Below are 13830 nucleotides of genomic sequence, written 5' to 3' on the forward strand. Positions count from 1 at the left end.
TTTGGTTTAGATAAGACTATTTCTTTTAATTCGATTGTGAAGAATGCATTTAGAATCTCTCTCGAGTACGTTTCCTGGGTAGAAATACTGGTGTCCATTTCGAGAGGTCATAAGAAAGAGCCCCTGATGGGAATCTACCTTAAACGTCGGATTTAGGTTAACGAGGGTGTCATAGATAACAGTAGAAATGGTGTCTTACCAAGATCATATACCGGTGATAATTTGCATTTCCCCGTTGGATGAAGCTCATAGTATTTGTCACAGAAATCAGACTTAGAACAGCACCATTCCTTAGGTTTGATATCATTCTTTGTATAATTGCGCACTGAGACTTGCGGGTGTGAAATCATAAACCCACCAGCTGTAGGCATATCTTCGTTAAACAACGTTGTTTCTTCATTGTAACAGCAACTCTGCAATCAAAGTCGAAAGAGAAACGTGTACTGGACTTTATGTTGTTTTATTTGTTGGCTAATGGGTTTGTCCCTGTAGTTTCAAATGCATATCTATATTATTATTATTATCATTATTATTATTATTATTATTATTATTATTATTATTATCATTCTTATTATTCTTCTTCGTCTTCTTCTTCTTCTTCTTCTTCTTCTTCTTCTTCTTCTTCTTATTATTATTTAATCAAAACTAATCTAGTTTTAAGAATGTCTTACTTTGCCATATGCGCCTTGCGCCTCCCTATGCCACATATCATAACACACTGTACCGTTATGTTTGGTTTCGCTAGGACTCAAAAGCGGATCGAATTTTAAACTCGCCAAATCGCAAGGACAAAGAGGCATTGAAGAAAACGAGTCATAAAATCTGTCTTTAAGATGCACATATTTTTGGTACCACCTTATGCATTCAACAGCTGGATTCTCTACTGGGTTTTCATCATCGAATAGTTTTTGGAGAATTAGTCCAGAGATTCCTGAAATGTCAATTATGCGCAAACCAACCATTAAAATGCCATCATTTATATAAATATTTGTTTCCAACTGACCTGTATCTGTTTTTCAAATGGAATAAACAACATATTCGATATTACCGCCTGTCGATGCATATTCATCAAAACGAAGAGCCAATCGTGTAAATGATAAAACATTTGTTTGGAGTCTGCTGCCAAATGAGTATCCTATAAAGATGTCTGGATTCATCACATTTGTAGACCATTGCATTAAAGAATGTCCATAAATGTTAAAAGCATAGGTTTTTGTCCCGCTTGATACCAAAACTAATTGAAAACTTGCTTTCTGGAAAACGTAATTGCGTAAAACATTATGAAATAGTAGTTTCCTTTCTCCGTTGCTCTCACTTATTTTATTACCAACAAAAGGAAAAACAAACACACAAGAAAACAACAATTGTACTTCTGAGTTCTAAAAAAATAGTTTGATATAATGAATATGTAGACAAACCTTGTTTTGATCAAATACTCGTTGCCTAGGTTGTGCTTTCGACCAAGTAACAAAAATAATTGAACTCGTTTGAAAGGTAAATTGATTCAGTCCATTAACACTTTCAACAAGACGCTCTATGTCTTTTACAGTGTCCGATGCTATGCCTGAAGAGCCATTAATTAAATCATACGCTCTAAAATAAATCCCAGCATCGGACCTTGTGAATTCTTTGATGTCTCCGTAATAAGTTGCAAGTAAGGACTGGCCTTTTATTCCATCAGAGGTGTTAACCGATGGTCTTGTGTACTTCTTCCCGAAACTTACTAAACCATTAGAACATACCTGAATGAAGGTATATAACTAAGTCAAGAATTTCCTAATCGATATTTAAATTGACACTCGTAGTTAAATCAATACATACACATGTATGACAAGCATAAACTTTGAGAAATAAACCTAAAACTACTTACAAAATAATGCATTTATAGAGAATATTAATTACTGTTAAGAAGATTATAACCGTGTATTTAATAGCTGAAAACGCACAAATACTAAACGACTGGTGGGTCCTAAAAGATTTATAGCGATCGACGATCGTCTCATAAGGTAGAAATACCGTGTTTTCTGCACCTATCGTTCAATTAAGACGGAATCCTTCAAAAGAAGCATTGTTTGCGATATTTATTTATCCTTTTTGGTAAATTAAATCAATTTTATTTATTGTGGTTCATTTTACTTGGGAGTAAGAGTGCATCTTTAACAACGTTTGCATCAAATTTCGAACAAGACTTGTTTACTTGGTTTAGTCATAACACAGATAAATAAAACGTCACTTACATATACTTGCTTGTAAATATCCCCGAATATAGGTATTCCCAGAGGAAAATCAACTGCATTACTGCAAACATCATCTCTGTTCTCCAGTTTCGTGTCGCCTTCTTTTTCACCAAACTTTGACATGTACACTGTAAATTAAAAAATAAAAGTAATAACGGGAAATCAATAAGTATTATATTCCAGACGATTTACATTAGCAACATGAACCCTTAAATAAATTCATATATAGAAAGGGGAGTTGCACTTGGTAGGATTGAGTTTGTACCTCTGGCTGAAGATGTTATTGGGTAAAAGGGACATATAATTTCCACTGCTGTAAATAACACTTATCATTGATAAAGATCTTTATTTTGTTTCAATTTAACTTGTGTTAGATCGTACTTGTGTCGCATCTGTTGCTTTTTCTGTCATATAGTTTTGTACATGAACACACACCGCCTGTGCATTTGGCGCCAGAAGAAATACACTCGTCGTCTTCATTACACGCAGAGCCAATGTCCACTGACAAAACAAAACAATCGTTAATATTTGATAATACATCTTTAGGTCATCACATATTGTAATTCAAATGTATTCTCTTAACCATACACAATACATGTTTAGCACATCTCATGTTACCACACAATTCAACACACTGCATACACCCGTAAAAGCAATACAGATCTTGTTTTCAAATTAAGATACAATATCGCGAATAAGTGCGCCTATCAATTAGTCTGAGTAGGGGTGGTGTTGTAGCATAGGCGTCCGCCTCCAGCAAAGGAGGTTGTGGGTTCCATATCTAATCAGGGGTACTTTATCATGGCGTCTCAATGCCACAGTACTGGTTTGGCCAAGGACGCGGTCTCGAGAGTGATTTATCAGCTTTCGTCACACTCGAGGTAAATAGATTAGTATAAACAAATAAGACTTTAAACAAGGGGTCAAACGTATTTTGTGTTTGCCGAAACTTAAGTGAGGGAAATGTTGGATTCGGAACAAAATGGCGATTTCGAAAGGATTTTGGTGTTTTGGGAGGATATTTTGACCTGGTAAGTTATATCAGTTGTCTCGCAGTATAAATACGCTTCCCTTAGGCCACAAGTGTTAGCTTCTCTCAATTGTTTTTAATCTTATGATAATAGAGGCCTTAAAAATGTTATTGAAGGTATAAGCTGAACGATCGCTTGTTAACAAAGTGAAAATAGAAAATTGCGGGACTTGAAACTGTGTTTTACTCAAAGTGTAACATTTTTATACCTATTTTAGCTATTGCATTTTTGCATCTTTCACTCCTGACAATGGGAGATGCTTTTTTTTCCACCTCAGATAAACAAAATAAAGTAAAACTGTTTTTTTTTTCGCTGGAAGTCAAATTAATGTTTTATCTTTGTCCGTGTGCATGGTAAGAATTTCCAGCATGGTTACATTTTTGGATCTACTAATCTGAGGTAGGAGAAAAGTTTTGATTATTTGAACTCTTAAAAGTATTGGTAAATTTCCATAACCTGTTAACAATATGTTTGCAGAAATGAAATGTGCTTAACATACAAGGCATTTGATTCAAAGTAATACAGCAATATGTACACCAATTGCTATCTTTCACTTAATCAAACATATTTCATTTTTATTGCATGCTTTAAAGTCATATATACACACTTTCAAATAATTGAAATTTGACTGTTAAATCACGCCATGTTTGAGCCAAAACACGTCATACAGGATAATATACTTATATCTCCAGCTCTATGTTCCTTTACATTTGTTTTGCGTTTAGAGAAACGGGTTAAAACAACAGTGAAATTATGTTGCGTCAAACCTACTGAATCAAACGGGGCATAAACCACGATATAATCCAACGTAAGGTTTCAAAAATAAGCGAAAAGCATTAACTTAAAGTTTCAAATAAACTGTAATGAAGTGCAATTGCACGGTGGTATAATTATTCACATTACCTGCCTTTGCACAAGAAAGCGAAATTATAATTAATAGATAAATCCGCATTTTGTTCGAACCCCTTTATGAAACTACTAGACACATGACGGACAGAAATGATATAAAAAGTTTAAATTTAATCTTGCATGTTTATGTGCTTTTGCACGACAGGTCAGCATGTGTTTGTTTGACAAATATGGTGGCATATAACTGCCGTAAGATAACCTGATGTCATCAGTTTAAATATGTGACTTTCATGTTTTTTCTTTTCTAAAACATATTTGGACCTGTATATATAGTTTTCAGTTAGTTTTGTTAATGTATTTCATTGATGCATGTTGGGTAGGGCTCTTTACACCCCACCCTCATTTTTTTTTATATGAATAAATTTTATGAAAAAGGGAAAAAAGATAACCTGATGGCGATTGCTATTTTTTTTGTGCTAACCACTTACAGGGACTGTACACCAGATTGGCATCAAAAAAGTTATTTTTCTGTAATGAATCTCAGGACAATTATCTAATAGATTGTGTTACGCTTTGATATCCTAAATGTAAAAAAGTACCAAAATGTTAAAAAAATGTCGGAGACCGGGTTCGAACCCGTGTCGCCAAAATTGGAGTCCAGCGTCGTATCCATTGAGCTACGACGGCTTACTCTGACATAATTAAGCTATACACCTACCTCGGTAATATCACGTGATGACACCCACTAGCCAATCACACATAAGGAATGAATTCTACAGGGTATACATACCCAGAAATCTTTTTATATGGAAAAATACGAAATAACTGCTAAACTTAAATAAATTTTAAACTATGTGGTACTTGAGTTAGTAAGTTTCAATGCTTTGTACACATCGATGCCATGTTTATGTCATTTTTCGACAATTTTCCTTTTTTCCCGCTATTTTGTCATACGGAGTACAGCCCCTTTAATTTACGCGATTTCTATCTAGCTATCTAGTTCATATTCGCGATTTTACCAGTAACCTATTAATGCATTCCAGATTTAGGCGCTTACAGGTTATCTAGTTATGGTTCTCGAAATACACGTTATGAGTAACATACTAACTGGTTAACTCGATAAGACAACTGACTAAGTGAAATTCGCAAATCATAAGTAGATAACCAGTTGTATATATAATTGTTAAGATAACTTGTTACACATATCCTATCTAGCTAACAAGTTATTATGTTACTTATTAAGTGGAATAATAATAATTAGCTAACCTGTTAGTGTTGTAAAGCTAAAAAAGGTATAAGGTGGCAGTTCTGGTAATTACAAGCCTGTTTTTAGTCTCATGGTATTTATCTTACCAAAAAAGTATGGGGAATATTAAGTGGTTATCACGAAACGATTCGCGAACGTTAACAGGTTAACTTACGGAAGTTATATGCCACCATAGACAAGGAAGAAAATAGCGCAGTGATAGAAATCAATGAATATCATCCATCTACAAATAAGAGTGTTGCCCAAGGAAATTAAGTTCAGGTACAACTGTATTGGCACAATAAACTGTTTTTTTGTAGTATTTACGTTGTATTCAGTTTTGCCTTATAGATTTGTATTCAGTTTTGTCCTAAATATTTGTATTCAGTTTTGCCCTGAACTGTATATATTTGTATTCAGTTTTGCCCTATCTATTTGTATTCAGTTTGCTCTCTATATATATATTTGTATTCAGTTTTGCCCTATATATATATATATATATATCTATATTTGTATTCAGTTTTGCCCTATATATTTGTATTCAGTTTTGCCCTATTTATTCGAATTCATTAAACATCCCACAAACACGTTTTATTTAAATAACTTCTAGCCCCCCCCCCAAACCTTTATTAGAATATTAGAATGCCCTTAAGTAAGACATGAATAAAGTATAACAAAACAATATCTTTTGCAAAGATGGGGTTTCATTTTCAGTCAAACTACCATTAAAAAGATTTTTGAGGCCGTAACGTATACGTATTATCTAAGCGATCAAAAAGATTAAAGTCTCAGTATGTACAATTGTCGTAAGGGATTAATGGTTTATTTCCTTATATTTGGTCGGATAAGGTCAGCATCAAGCACATGCTAATTTCAAAACAACAATTTGTTTACAATTTCATTGCACAAAAACATCTTTTTGATAGTATGCTGAGTTGCTAAGGTCGATAAATATATTGTATGCTAGACAGGCAGTAAAATACACCCACTTAAGGTAAGAAGCACTTAATCTACCACTATGTCAAGGTAAAAAAAAACATTGATTCGTTTTGCATCCTATTACATAAATAGAATAAATAACACACATGTATATATGTGTCGGGTCGATATAAGTGCGCACTGTCTGCGTCCGCTGTCCGCATACGGTTAAACCGAACTAGGTCTATATCATGTGCCCACATCCGCATGCATTCCGTGTCCACTTAATTCGTATTGTAAGCGTATGAAGCGGACGCGGACTCCTTTGCGGACATTGTTTGGCTTACACAATATATCCTTCCCCCCAACACCAAAGCCCAATTTTACAAACTATAGAAAAACTAAAATGCCGAAGAACGTTGTTATTGTTATAAGCATGTGTACAAAGGATGTTTAAATATATACATGTTTATTAAGTTCAACATTTTTCTGCATGGAAATAAAATGTTTTGATAACGCCTATCGAATGATTGAATTTGAATGTATGAATGTTAAACATACGACTATTAACTGAATGTGGCGGATCTGTGGTCTAGTGGCACGTGGCAATTACAGGTAGTATTCAGGCCTCACCACTAAACACACTAACCGTCTTCCAAGAGGGACGTTCTACTATACAGAAAAAAAATATGCATGTGTAATGTAGTTTGTTAGCAAGAACTTTATAAATTCAACCTACATTTTAGCCAATGAAATTGCAAACAGGCAAACATTAAGTACAGTATTAGGCTTTATCATTAAGTCCGCCTACTGTCTCTCATTCAAAACACAATCCCTGGGTCTACTTTGCGTTGACAATGTGAAAGCCAATGTAGTTATTTTCGAAGTCAATTAGATGACCTAAGGTTATATCTTAATGAATAGGAAGGATTCGTTCGCTACGCTCACTGTGTCCACTCTTAATCATGAAAAATACCTTTTTATGTCATCTAACTTATAATTAGTAATAATTAGATGACAAGATGTTAAATCTTAATCATTTAAGCCTATTTTAATCCTTAAAATGTTACTTAAGGGCATCTAACTTATCTTGGAATACTTCCTGATTGGCTACCGCATTGTCAACGCAGAATCTGACACAGGAAGTATATATCGAATCAGGCGGACGTTTTAACAACAGCGAAGGTTAAAATTCTTAATGGCGTGAGACCACAGTTATTTTTACTATATGTTTCATATAGACACTAACCTGGCTTTTGACTTTATACACACCCCAATTGAAAAACAAGGACATGGCATCTCTAGAACAATTCAAGACACAAAATATAATCACAAGAAAACACCATGTTGACCATTGACCCGACTGTCAAAATTGAGTTCAAATACATAACCCTTCCGCCAGGGAGTCAATCGGCTACAAACAACTAATTTTCAGACTTCCACAAGCTATGATTTTCCCAATATTTACATTGAAAACTATCAATTTCTGCAATAGAGTGTCAAATTCAGTCAAGTTCTCTGCAAAAAGAACATTTTTTGCTTCTTTTTCATTCAATTTTAATAAAATATTGATACTTGAACACAAGCACTCTTTGTTTCTGTATTCACATCCGGATCTTGGTCAACGGGGGGCAGATAACTGTGGTCTTGAGCCTATTTAAGCAACATTTTTTCAGAAAAAGACTTCAAAACTCCTATAGTTCAGCTTCAGGCTATATGCAACACATACTGAAAGTTTGGCAATGATATATCAAATACTAAATGAATGAGACAAGTATTAGCACCTGTGGTATTTTCATAAAAAGCAGAAACAGCCATTTCCCTCAAATGTTAAGCCGCAAACCTTTGAAGAGCCATTATTTCCTTATGCATTGGAATAATTTGACCAAGTAAAGTTTTCCTTGTAGCTTTTAATGGTGTCTATAGAACAGCACCACAAAACTGGCCTGCCTACTCTTTTAAGATTTTTTTCTAAGCAAAATAAGGTTTTTCCACTTCATCGGCTTAGTGTTTTATATAAAAAATGACAGAGCCCAACAGAAATGCCTCAACTTGTCAAAATTTTGCTTTTCTGGTCCACTTATATACAAAGGTAACAGAACTGTTCAGTTTAACACAAGAAATTTAGTGATAATGTGTTAATAGACAGTCTAAACAACACTATATGCCAAATTGTTGGCTTCCGGGACAAATGGCGCAACAAAGGAAATGGCAAAAAACACACCAAAACTTAAAGATTCATGACAACTGCTAGTGTTTTCATGTATGAGGTGGCTACATGATGTAGAAAATGCAGAGATAGCATTATTATGCCCATTTTTAAAAAAAAATTACTTTAAGAATCTGTTTTGAAGGCTAGATTTGGCATTAAATTCAGAGTACAGCACTTCACTATTGTCTATAAGATGCTTATTTACACCTGATTTGCTATAAATCTCACTCATTGGAATCATTTACACACAAACAAGCACTACAGAGTTGACTAACATCTTCATTCTTCTGAAATATTGGATTCAGAGCTGCATCTCCTGGATTCAGATTGCAGGACTACCGCCTGGGGAAAAGGCCGCAGCTAACTGGAGCTTATTGGCACATCATGATCTGCAAGCAAGACACAAAAGCAATGTTTTACACAAATAAAACTATCTGCCACTACTGTTAAAGTTTGAAAAAGACCTGTAAACACTCATTTGAGGCATACACAACCTTTAATATAGTCATAAATGTGATAAATATGCAGAAAAGTTCATGAATTCAAAGATTTTCAGGACAAATTTAATAGAATATATAGTCTTTTGGACATTTTGCAATCAGTTTTTAACAACTCAAAGGTAAATGTCATCTTATTGAGTACCCAGATGCATTTTGCAAGCATTCAAACCAGACATGCTTAGAATTTCTTCTTACTTGGAGATGGTATTCCTTTCTTAAAAATCCTCGCCGAGAGCCGGTATGGAAAACCACACGAGACCACAGTTTTACCAGCACTGGTTCTTGTCCTTGAAAATTCCTCTGTGGCTACAGCAACCAGGCTGGCTATTAAAATAAGCAATAAATTAGGGTTTTTAAAAATTTATACTGTATTAAGGTTGTGTTTTTAATGCATTAAGGGAAAAGGCTCCATTCTTTATGAAATCTGCTCACTTTTTATTTATTTTGCCTTGAGAAATGTCAAGTTTTTCAATGAATAAACTGAATAAATGAATGAATTAATGAATATATATGAATGATTGATAGAATGAATTAATGAAAGGTGGCATTATTTCTTTAAAATTGGGATCTCATTGTGTTGCTGTGATTGTTAAAGTATATGTTTTCTTGTCCATAAGCTGATAATCATATGCACACTAAATAAAACATCATTCTGCATCCTATGTGCAGTAAGTTTTGTTTAATTGCTTATAGAATTTGCAATTATTGTAATGTTTGCTTAAAAGAGCAAACAAAATGTGTGAATAGATGCACAATACAGACCAAAGACTGATACAAGTCAGCAGTTTCATTAGAAAATAATATTATTATCAAAGCCACATCAGAAATGATTGACAACATGAAAGAAATTCATTTAGGAATGGAACAAACAGTCTCAGTGGGCTTTTATGACCAAACTGTCTCACTTTGTACTTCAGTTTGGATACCATTTTCTAATATATTATCTTGAAGTACTTACAAATTACAGCATGTTGGCAAACACCAAGTACAGCTTGGCCTCTGGTGGGCAGCTTGGTGGTGGGGGGGGGGGGGGTTCTTCAACAGACAGTTCCTCCTGGGTCTGCTTCCTATGTTAAAAAAATCCCTCCATTTATACTTTGGAATTGAAAGTGAGGCTTTCATTCATTAGTTACCATCATTTGGAACTATTTTCAAACATTAAATTGAAAGTGAAAGTAGTTTTTTTTAAAAATGTCAAAAATATATAAGAAAATTATATATTATTAATTTATATTATGTAATATAAGATTTTCACATTTCATACTCAAACACCAATATTCTATGGCTAAGCACTGTCAACTGGCCAAATTTCAACCAGATAGCTGTATAAATTAAGAATTTATAACAATTTAAAATAGGCCACCCCTCCAAAAGCTTCCTCTATATCAGGCGTGAGACCACAGTTATTTTTACTATATGTTTCATATAGACACTAACCTGGCTTTTGACTTTATACACACCCCAATTGAAAAACAAGGACATGGCATCTCTAGAACAATTCAAGACACAAAATATAATCACAAGAAAACACCATGTTGACCATTGACCCGACTGTCAAAATTGAGTTCAAATACATAACCCTTCCGCCAGGGAGTCAATCGGCTACAAACAACTAATTTTCAGACTTCCACAAGCTATGATTTTTCCAATATTTACATTGAAAACTATCAATTTCTGCAATAGAGTGTCAAATTCAGTCAAGTTCTCTGCAAAAAGAACATTTTTTGCTTCTTTTTCATTCAATTTTAATAAAATATTGATACTTGAACACAAGCACTCTTTGTTTCTGTATTCACATCCGGATCTTGGTCAACGGGGGGCAGATAACTGTGGTCTTGAGCCTATTTAAGCAACATTTTTTCAGAAAAAGACTTCAAAACTCCTATAGTTCAGCTTCAGGCTATATGCAACACATACTGAAAGTTTGGCAATGATATATCAAATACTAAATGAATGAGACAAGTATTAGCACCTGTGGTATTTTCATAAAAAGCAGAAACAGCCATTTCCCTCAAATGTTAAGCCGCAAACCTTTGAAGAGCCATTATTTCCTTATGCATTGGAATAATTTGACCAAGTAAAGTTTTCCTTGTAGCTTTTAATGGTGTCTATAGAACAGCACCACAAAACTGGCCTGCCTACTCTTTTAAGATTTTTTTCTAAGCAAAATAAGGTTTTTCCACTTCATCGGCTTAGTGTTTTATATAAAAAATGACAGAGCCCAACAGAAATGCCTCAACTTGTCAAAATTTTGCTTTTCTGGTCCACTTATATACAAAGGTAACAGAACTGTTCAGTTTAACACAAGAAATTTAGTGATAATGTGTTAATAGACAGTCTAAACAACACTATATGCCAAATTGTTGGCTTCCGGGACAAATGGCGCAACAAAGGAAATGGCAAAAAACACACCAAAACTTAAAGATTCATGACAACTGCTAGTGTTTTCATGTATGAGGTGGCTACATGATGTAGAAAATGCAGAGATAGCATTATTATGCCCATTTTTAAAAAAAAATTACTTTAAGAATCTGTTTTGAAGGCTAGATTTGGCATTAAATTCAGAGTACAGCACTTCACTATTGTCTATAAGATGCTTATTTACACCTGATTTGCTATAAATCTCACTCATTGGAATCATTTACACACAAACAAGCACTACAGAGTTGACTAACATCTTCATTCTTCTGAAATATTGGATTCAGAGCTGCATCTCCTGGATTCAGATTGCAGGACTACCGCCTGGGGAAAAGGCCGCAGCTAACTGGAGCTTATTGGCACATCATGATCTGCAAGCAAGACACAAAAGCAATGTTTTACACAAATAAAACTATCTGCCACTACTGTTAAAGTTTGAAAAAGACCTGTAAACACTCATTTGAGGCATACACAACCTTTAATATAGTCATAAATGTGATAAATATGCAGAAAAGTTCATGAATTCAAAGATTTTCAGGACAAATTTAATAGAATATATAGTCTTTTGGACATTTTGCAATCAGTTTTTAACAACTCAAAGGTAAATGTCATCTTATTGAGTACCCAGATGCATTTTGCAAGCATTCAAACCAGACATGCTTAGAATTTCTTCTTACTTGGAGATGGTATTCCTTTCTTAAAAATCCTCGCCGAGAGCCGGTATGGAAAACCACACGAGACCACAGTTTTACCAGCACTGGTTCTTGTCCTTGAAAATTCCTCTGTGGCTACAGCAACCAGGCTGGCTATTAAAATAAGCAATAAATTAGGGTTTTTAAAAATTTATACTGTATTAAGGTTGTGTTTTTAATGCATTAAGGGAAAAGGCTCCATTCTTTATGAAATCTGCTCACTTTTTATTTATTTTGCCTTGAGAAATGTCAAGTTTTTCAATGAATAAACTGAATAAATGAATGAATTAATGAATATATATGAATGATTGATAGAATGAATTAATGAAAGGTGGCATTATTTCTTTAAAATTGGGATCTCATTGTGTTGCTGTGATTGTTAAAGTATATGTTTTCTTGTCCATAAGCTGATAATCATATGCACACTAAATAAAACATCATTCTGCATCCTATGTGCAGTAAGTTTTGTTTAATTGCTTATAGAATTTGCAATTATTGTAATGTTTGCTTAAAAGAGCAAACAAAATGTGTGAATAGATGCACAATACAGACCAAAGACTGATACAAGTCAGCAGTTTCATTAGAAAATAATATTATTATCAAAGCCACATCAGAAATGATTGACAACATGAAAGAAATTCATTTAGGAATGGAACAAACAGTCTCAGTGGGCTTTTATGACCAAACTGTCTCACTTTGTACTTCAGTTTGGATACCATTTTCTAATATATTATCTTGAAGTACTTACAAATTACAGCATGTTGGCAAACACCAAGTACAGCTTGGCCTCTGGTGGGCAGCTTGGTGGTGGGGGGGGGGGGGTTCTTCAACAGACAGTTCCTCCTGGGTCTGCTTCCTATGTTAAAAAAATCCCTCCATTTATACTTTGGAATTGAAAGTGAGGCTTTCATTCATTAGTTACCATCATTTGGAACTATTTTCAAACATTAAATTGAAAGTGAAAGTAGTTTTTTTTAAAAATGTCAAAAATATATAAGAAAATTATATATTATTAATTTATATTATGTAATATAAGATTTTCACATTTCATACTCAAACACCAATATTCTATGGCTAAGCACTGTCAACTGGCCAAATTTCAACCAGATAGCTGTATAAATTAAGAATTTATAACAATTTAAAATAGGCCACCCCTCCAAAAGCTTCCTCTATATCAGGCGTGAGACCACAGTTATTTTTACTATATGTTTCATATAGACACTAACCTGGCTTTTGACTTTATACACACCCCAATTGAAAAACAAGGACATGGCATCTCTAGAACAATTCAAGACACAAAATATAATCACAAGAAAACACCATGTTGACCATTGACCCGACTGTCAAAATTGAGTTCAAATACATAACCCTTCCGCCAGGGAGTCAATCGGCTACAAACAACTAATTTTCAGACTTCCACAAGCTATGATTTTTCCAATATTTACATTGAAAACTATCAATTTCTGCAATAGAGTGTCAAATTCAGTCAAGTTCTCTGCAAAAAGAACATTTTTTGCTTCTTTTTCATTCAATTTTAATAAAATATTGATACTTGAACACAAGCACTCTTTGTTTCTGTATTCACATCCGGATCTTGGTCAACGGGGGGCAGATAACTGTGGTCTTGAGCCTAATGATTAAGCCGGAACATGTAGGTTGTATTCTAAAGATAGATAAAAACGGGTAAGGGAGAGAAGTAAGTGGTAGAAGAAGGCAAAAGGCATACA

General features: G+C 34.1%; 2 long non-coding RNA genes across 2 annotated transcripts; both read right to left on the reverse strand.

Moving 5' to 3' along the window:
- Positions 1-8681: 8681 nt before the first annotated feature.
- On the reverse strand, positions 8682-10026 carry LOC128213032 (uncharacterized). Its single transcript, XR_008257669.1, has 3 exons — positions 9952-10026; positions 9189-9317; positions 8682-8882 (listed from the first exon to the last, which is right to left on the reverse strand). It is a non-coding gene; the product is annotated as an uncharacterized LOC128213032 (long non-coding RNA).
- Positions 10020-12914, reverse strand: LOC128213031 (uncharacterized). The gene is made up of 4 exons (XR_008257668.1): positions 12852-12914; positions 12089-12217; positions 11669-11782; positions 10020-10060 (listed from the first exon to the last, which is right to left on the reverse strand). It is a non-coding gene; the product is annotated as an uncharacterized LOC128213031 (long non-coding RNA).
- Between the last annotated feature and the right edge of the window lie 916 nt (positions 12915-13830).

Source organism: Mya arenaria, chromosome 13 (assembly GCF_026914265.1).
Source record: "Mya arenaria isolate MELC-2E11 chromosome 13, ASM2691426v1".
NCBI classification, from domain to species: domain Eukaryota; kingdom Metazoa; phylum Mollusca; class Bivalvia; order Myida; family Myidae; genus Mya; species Mya arenaria.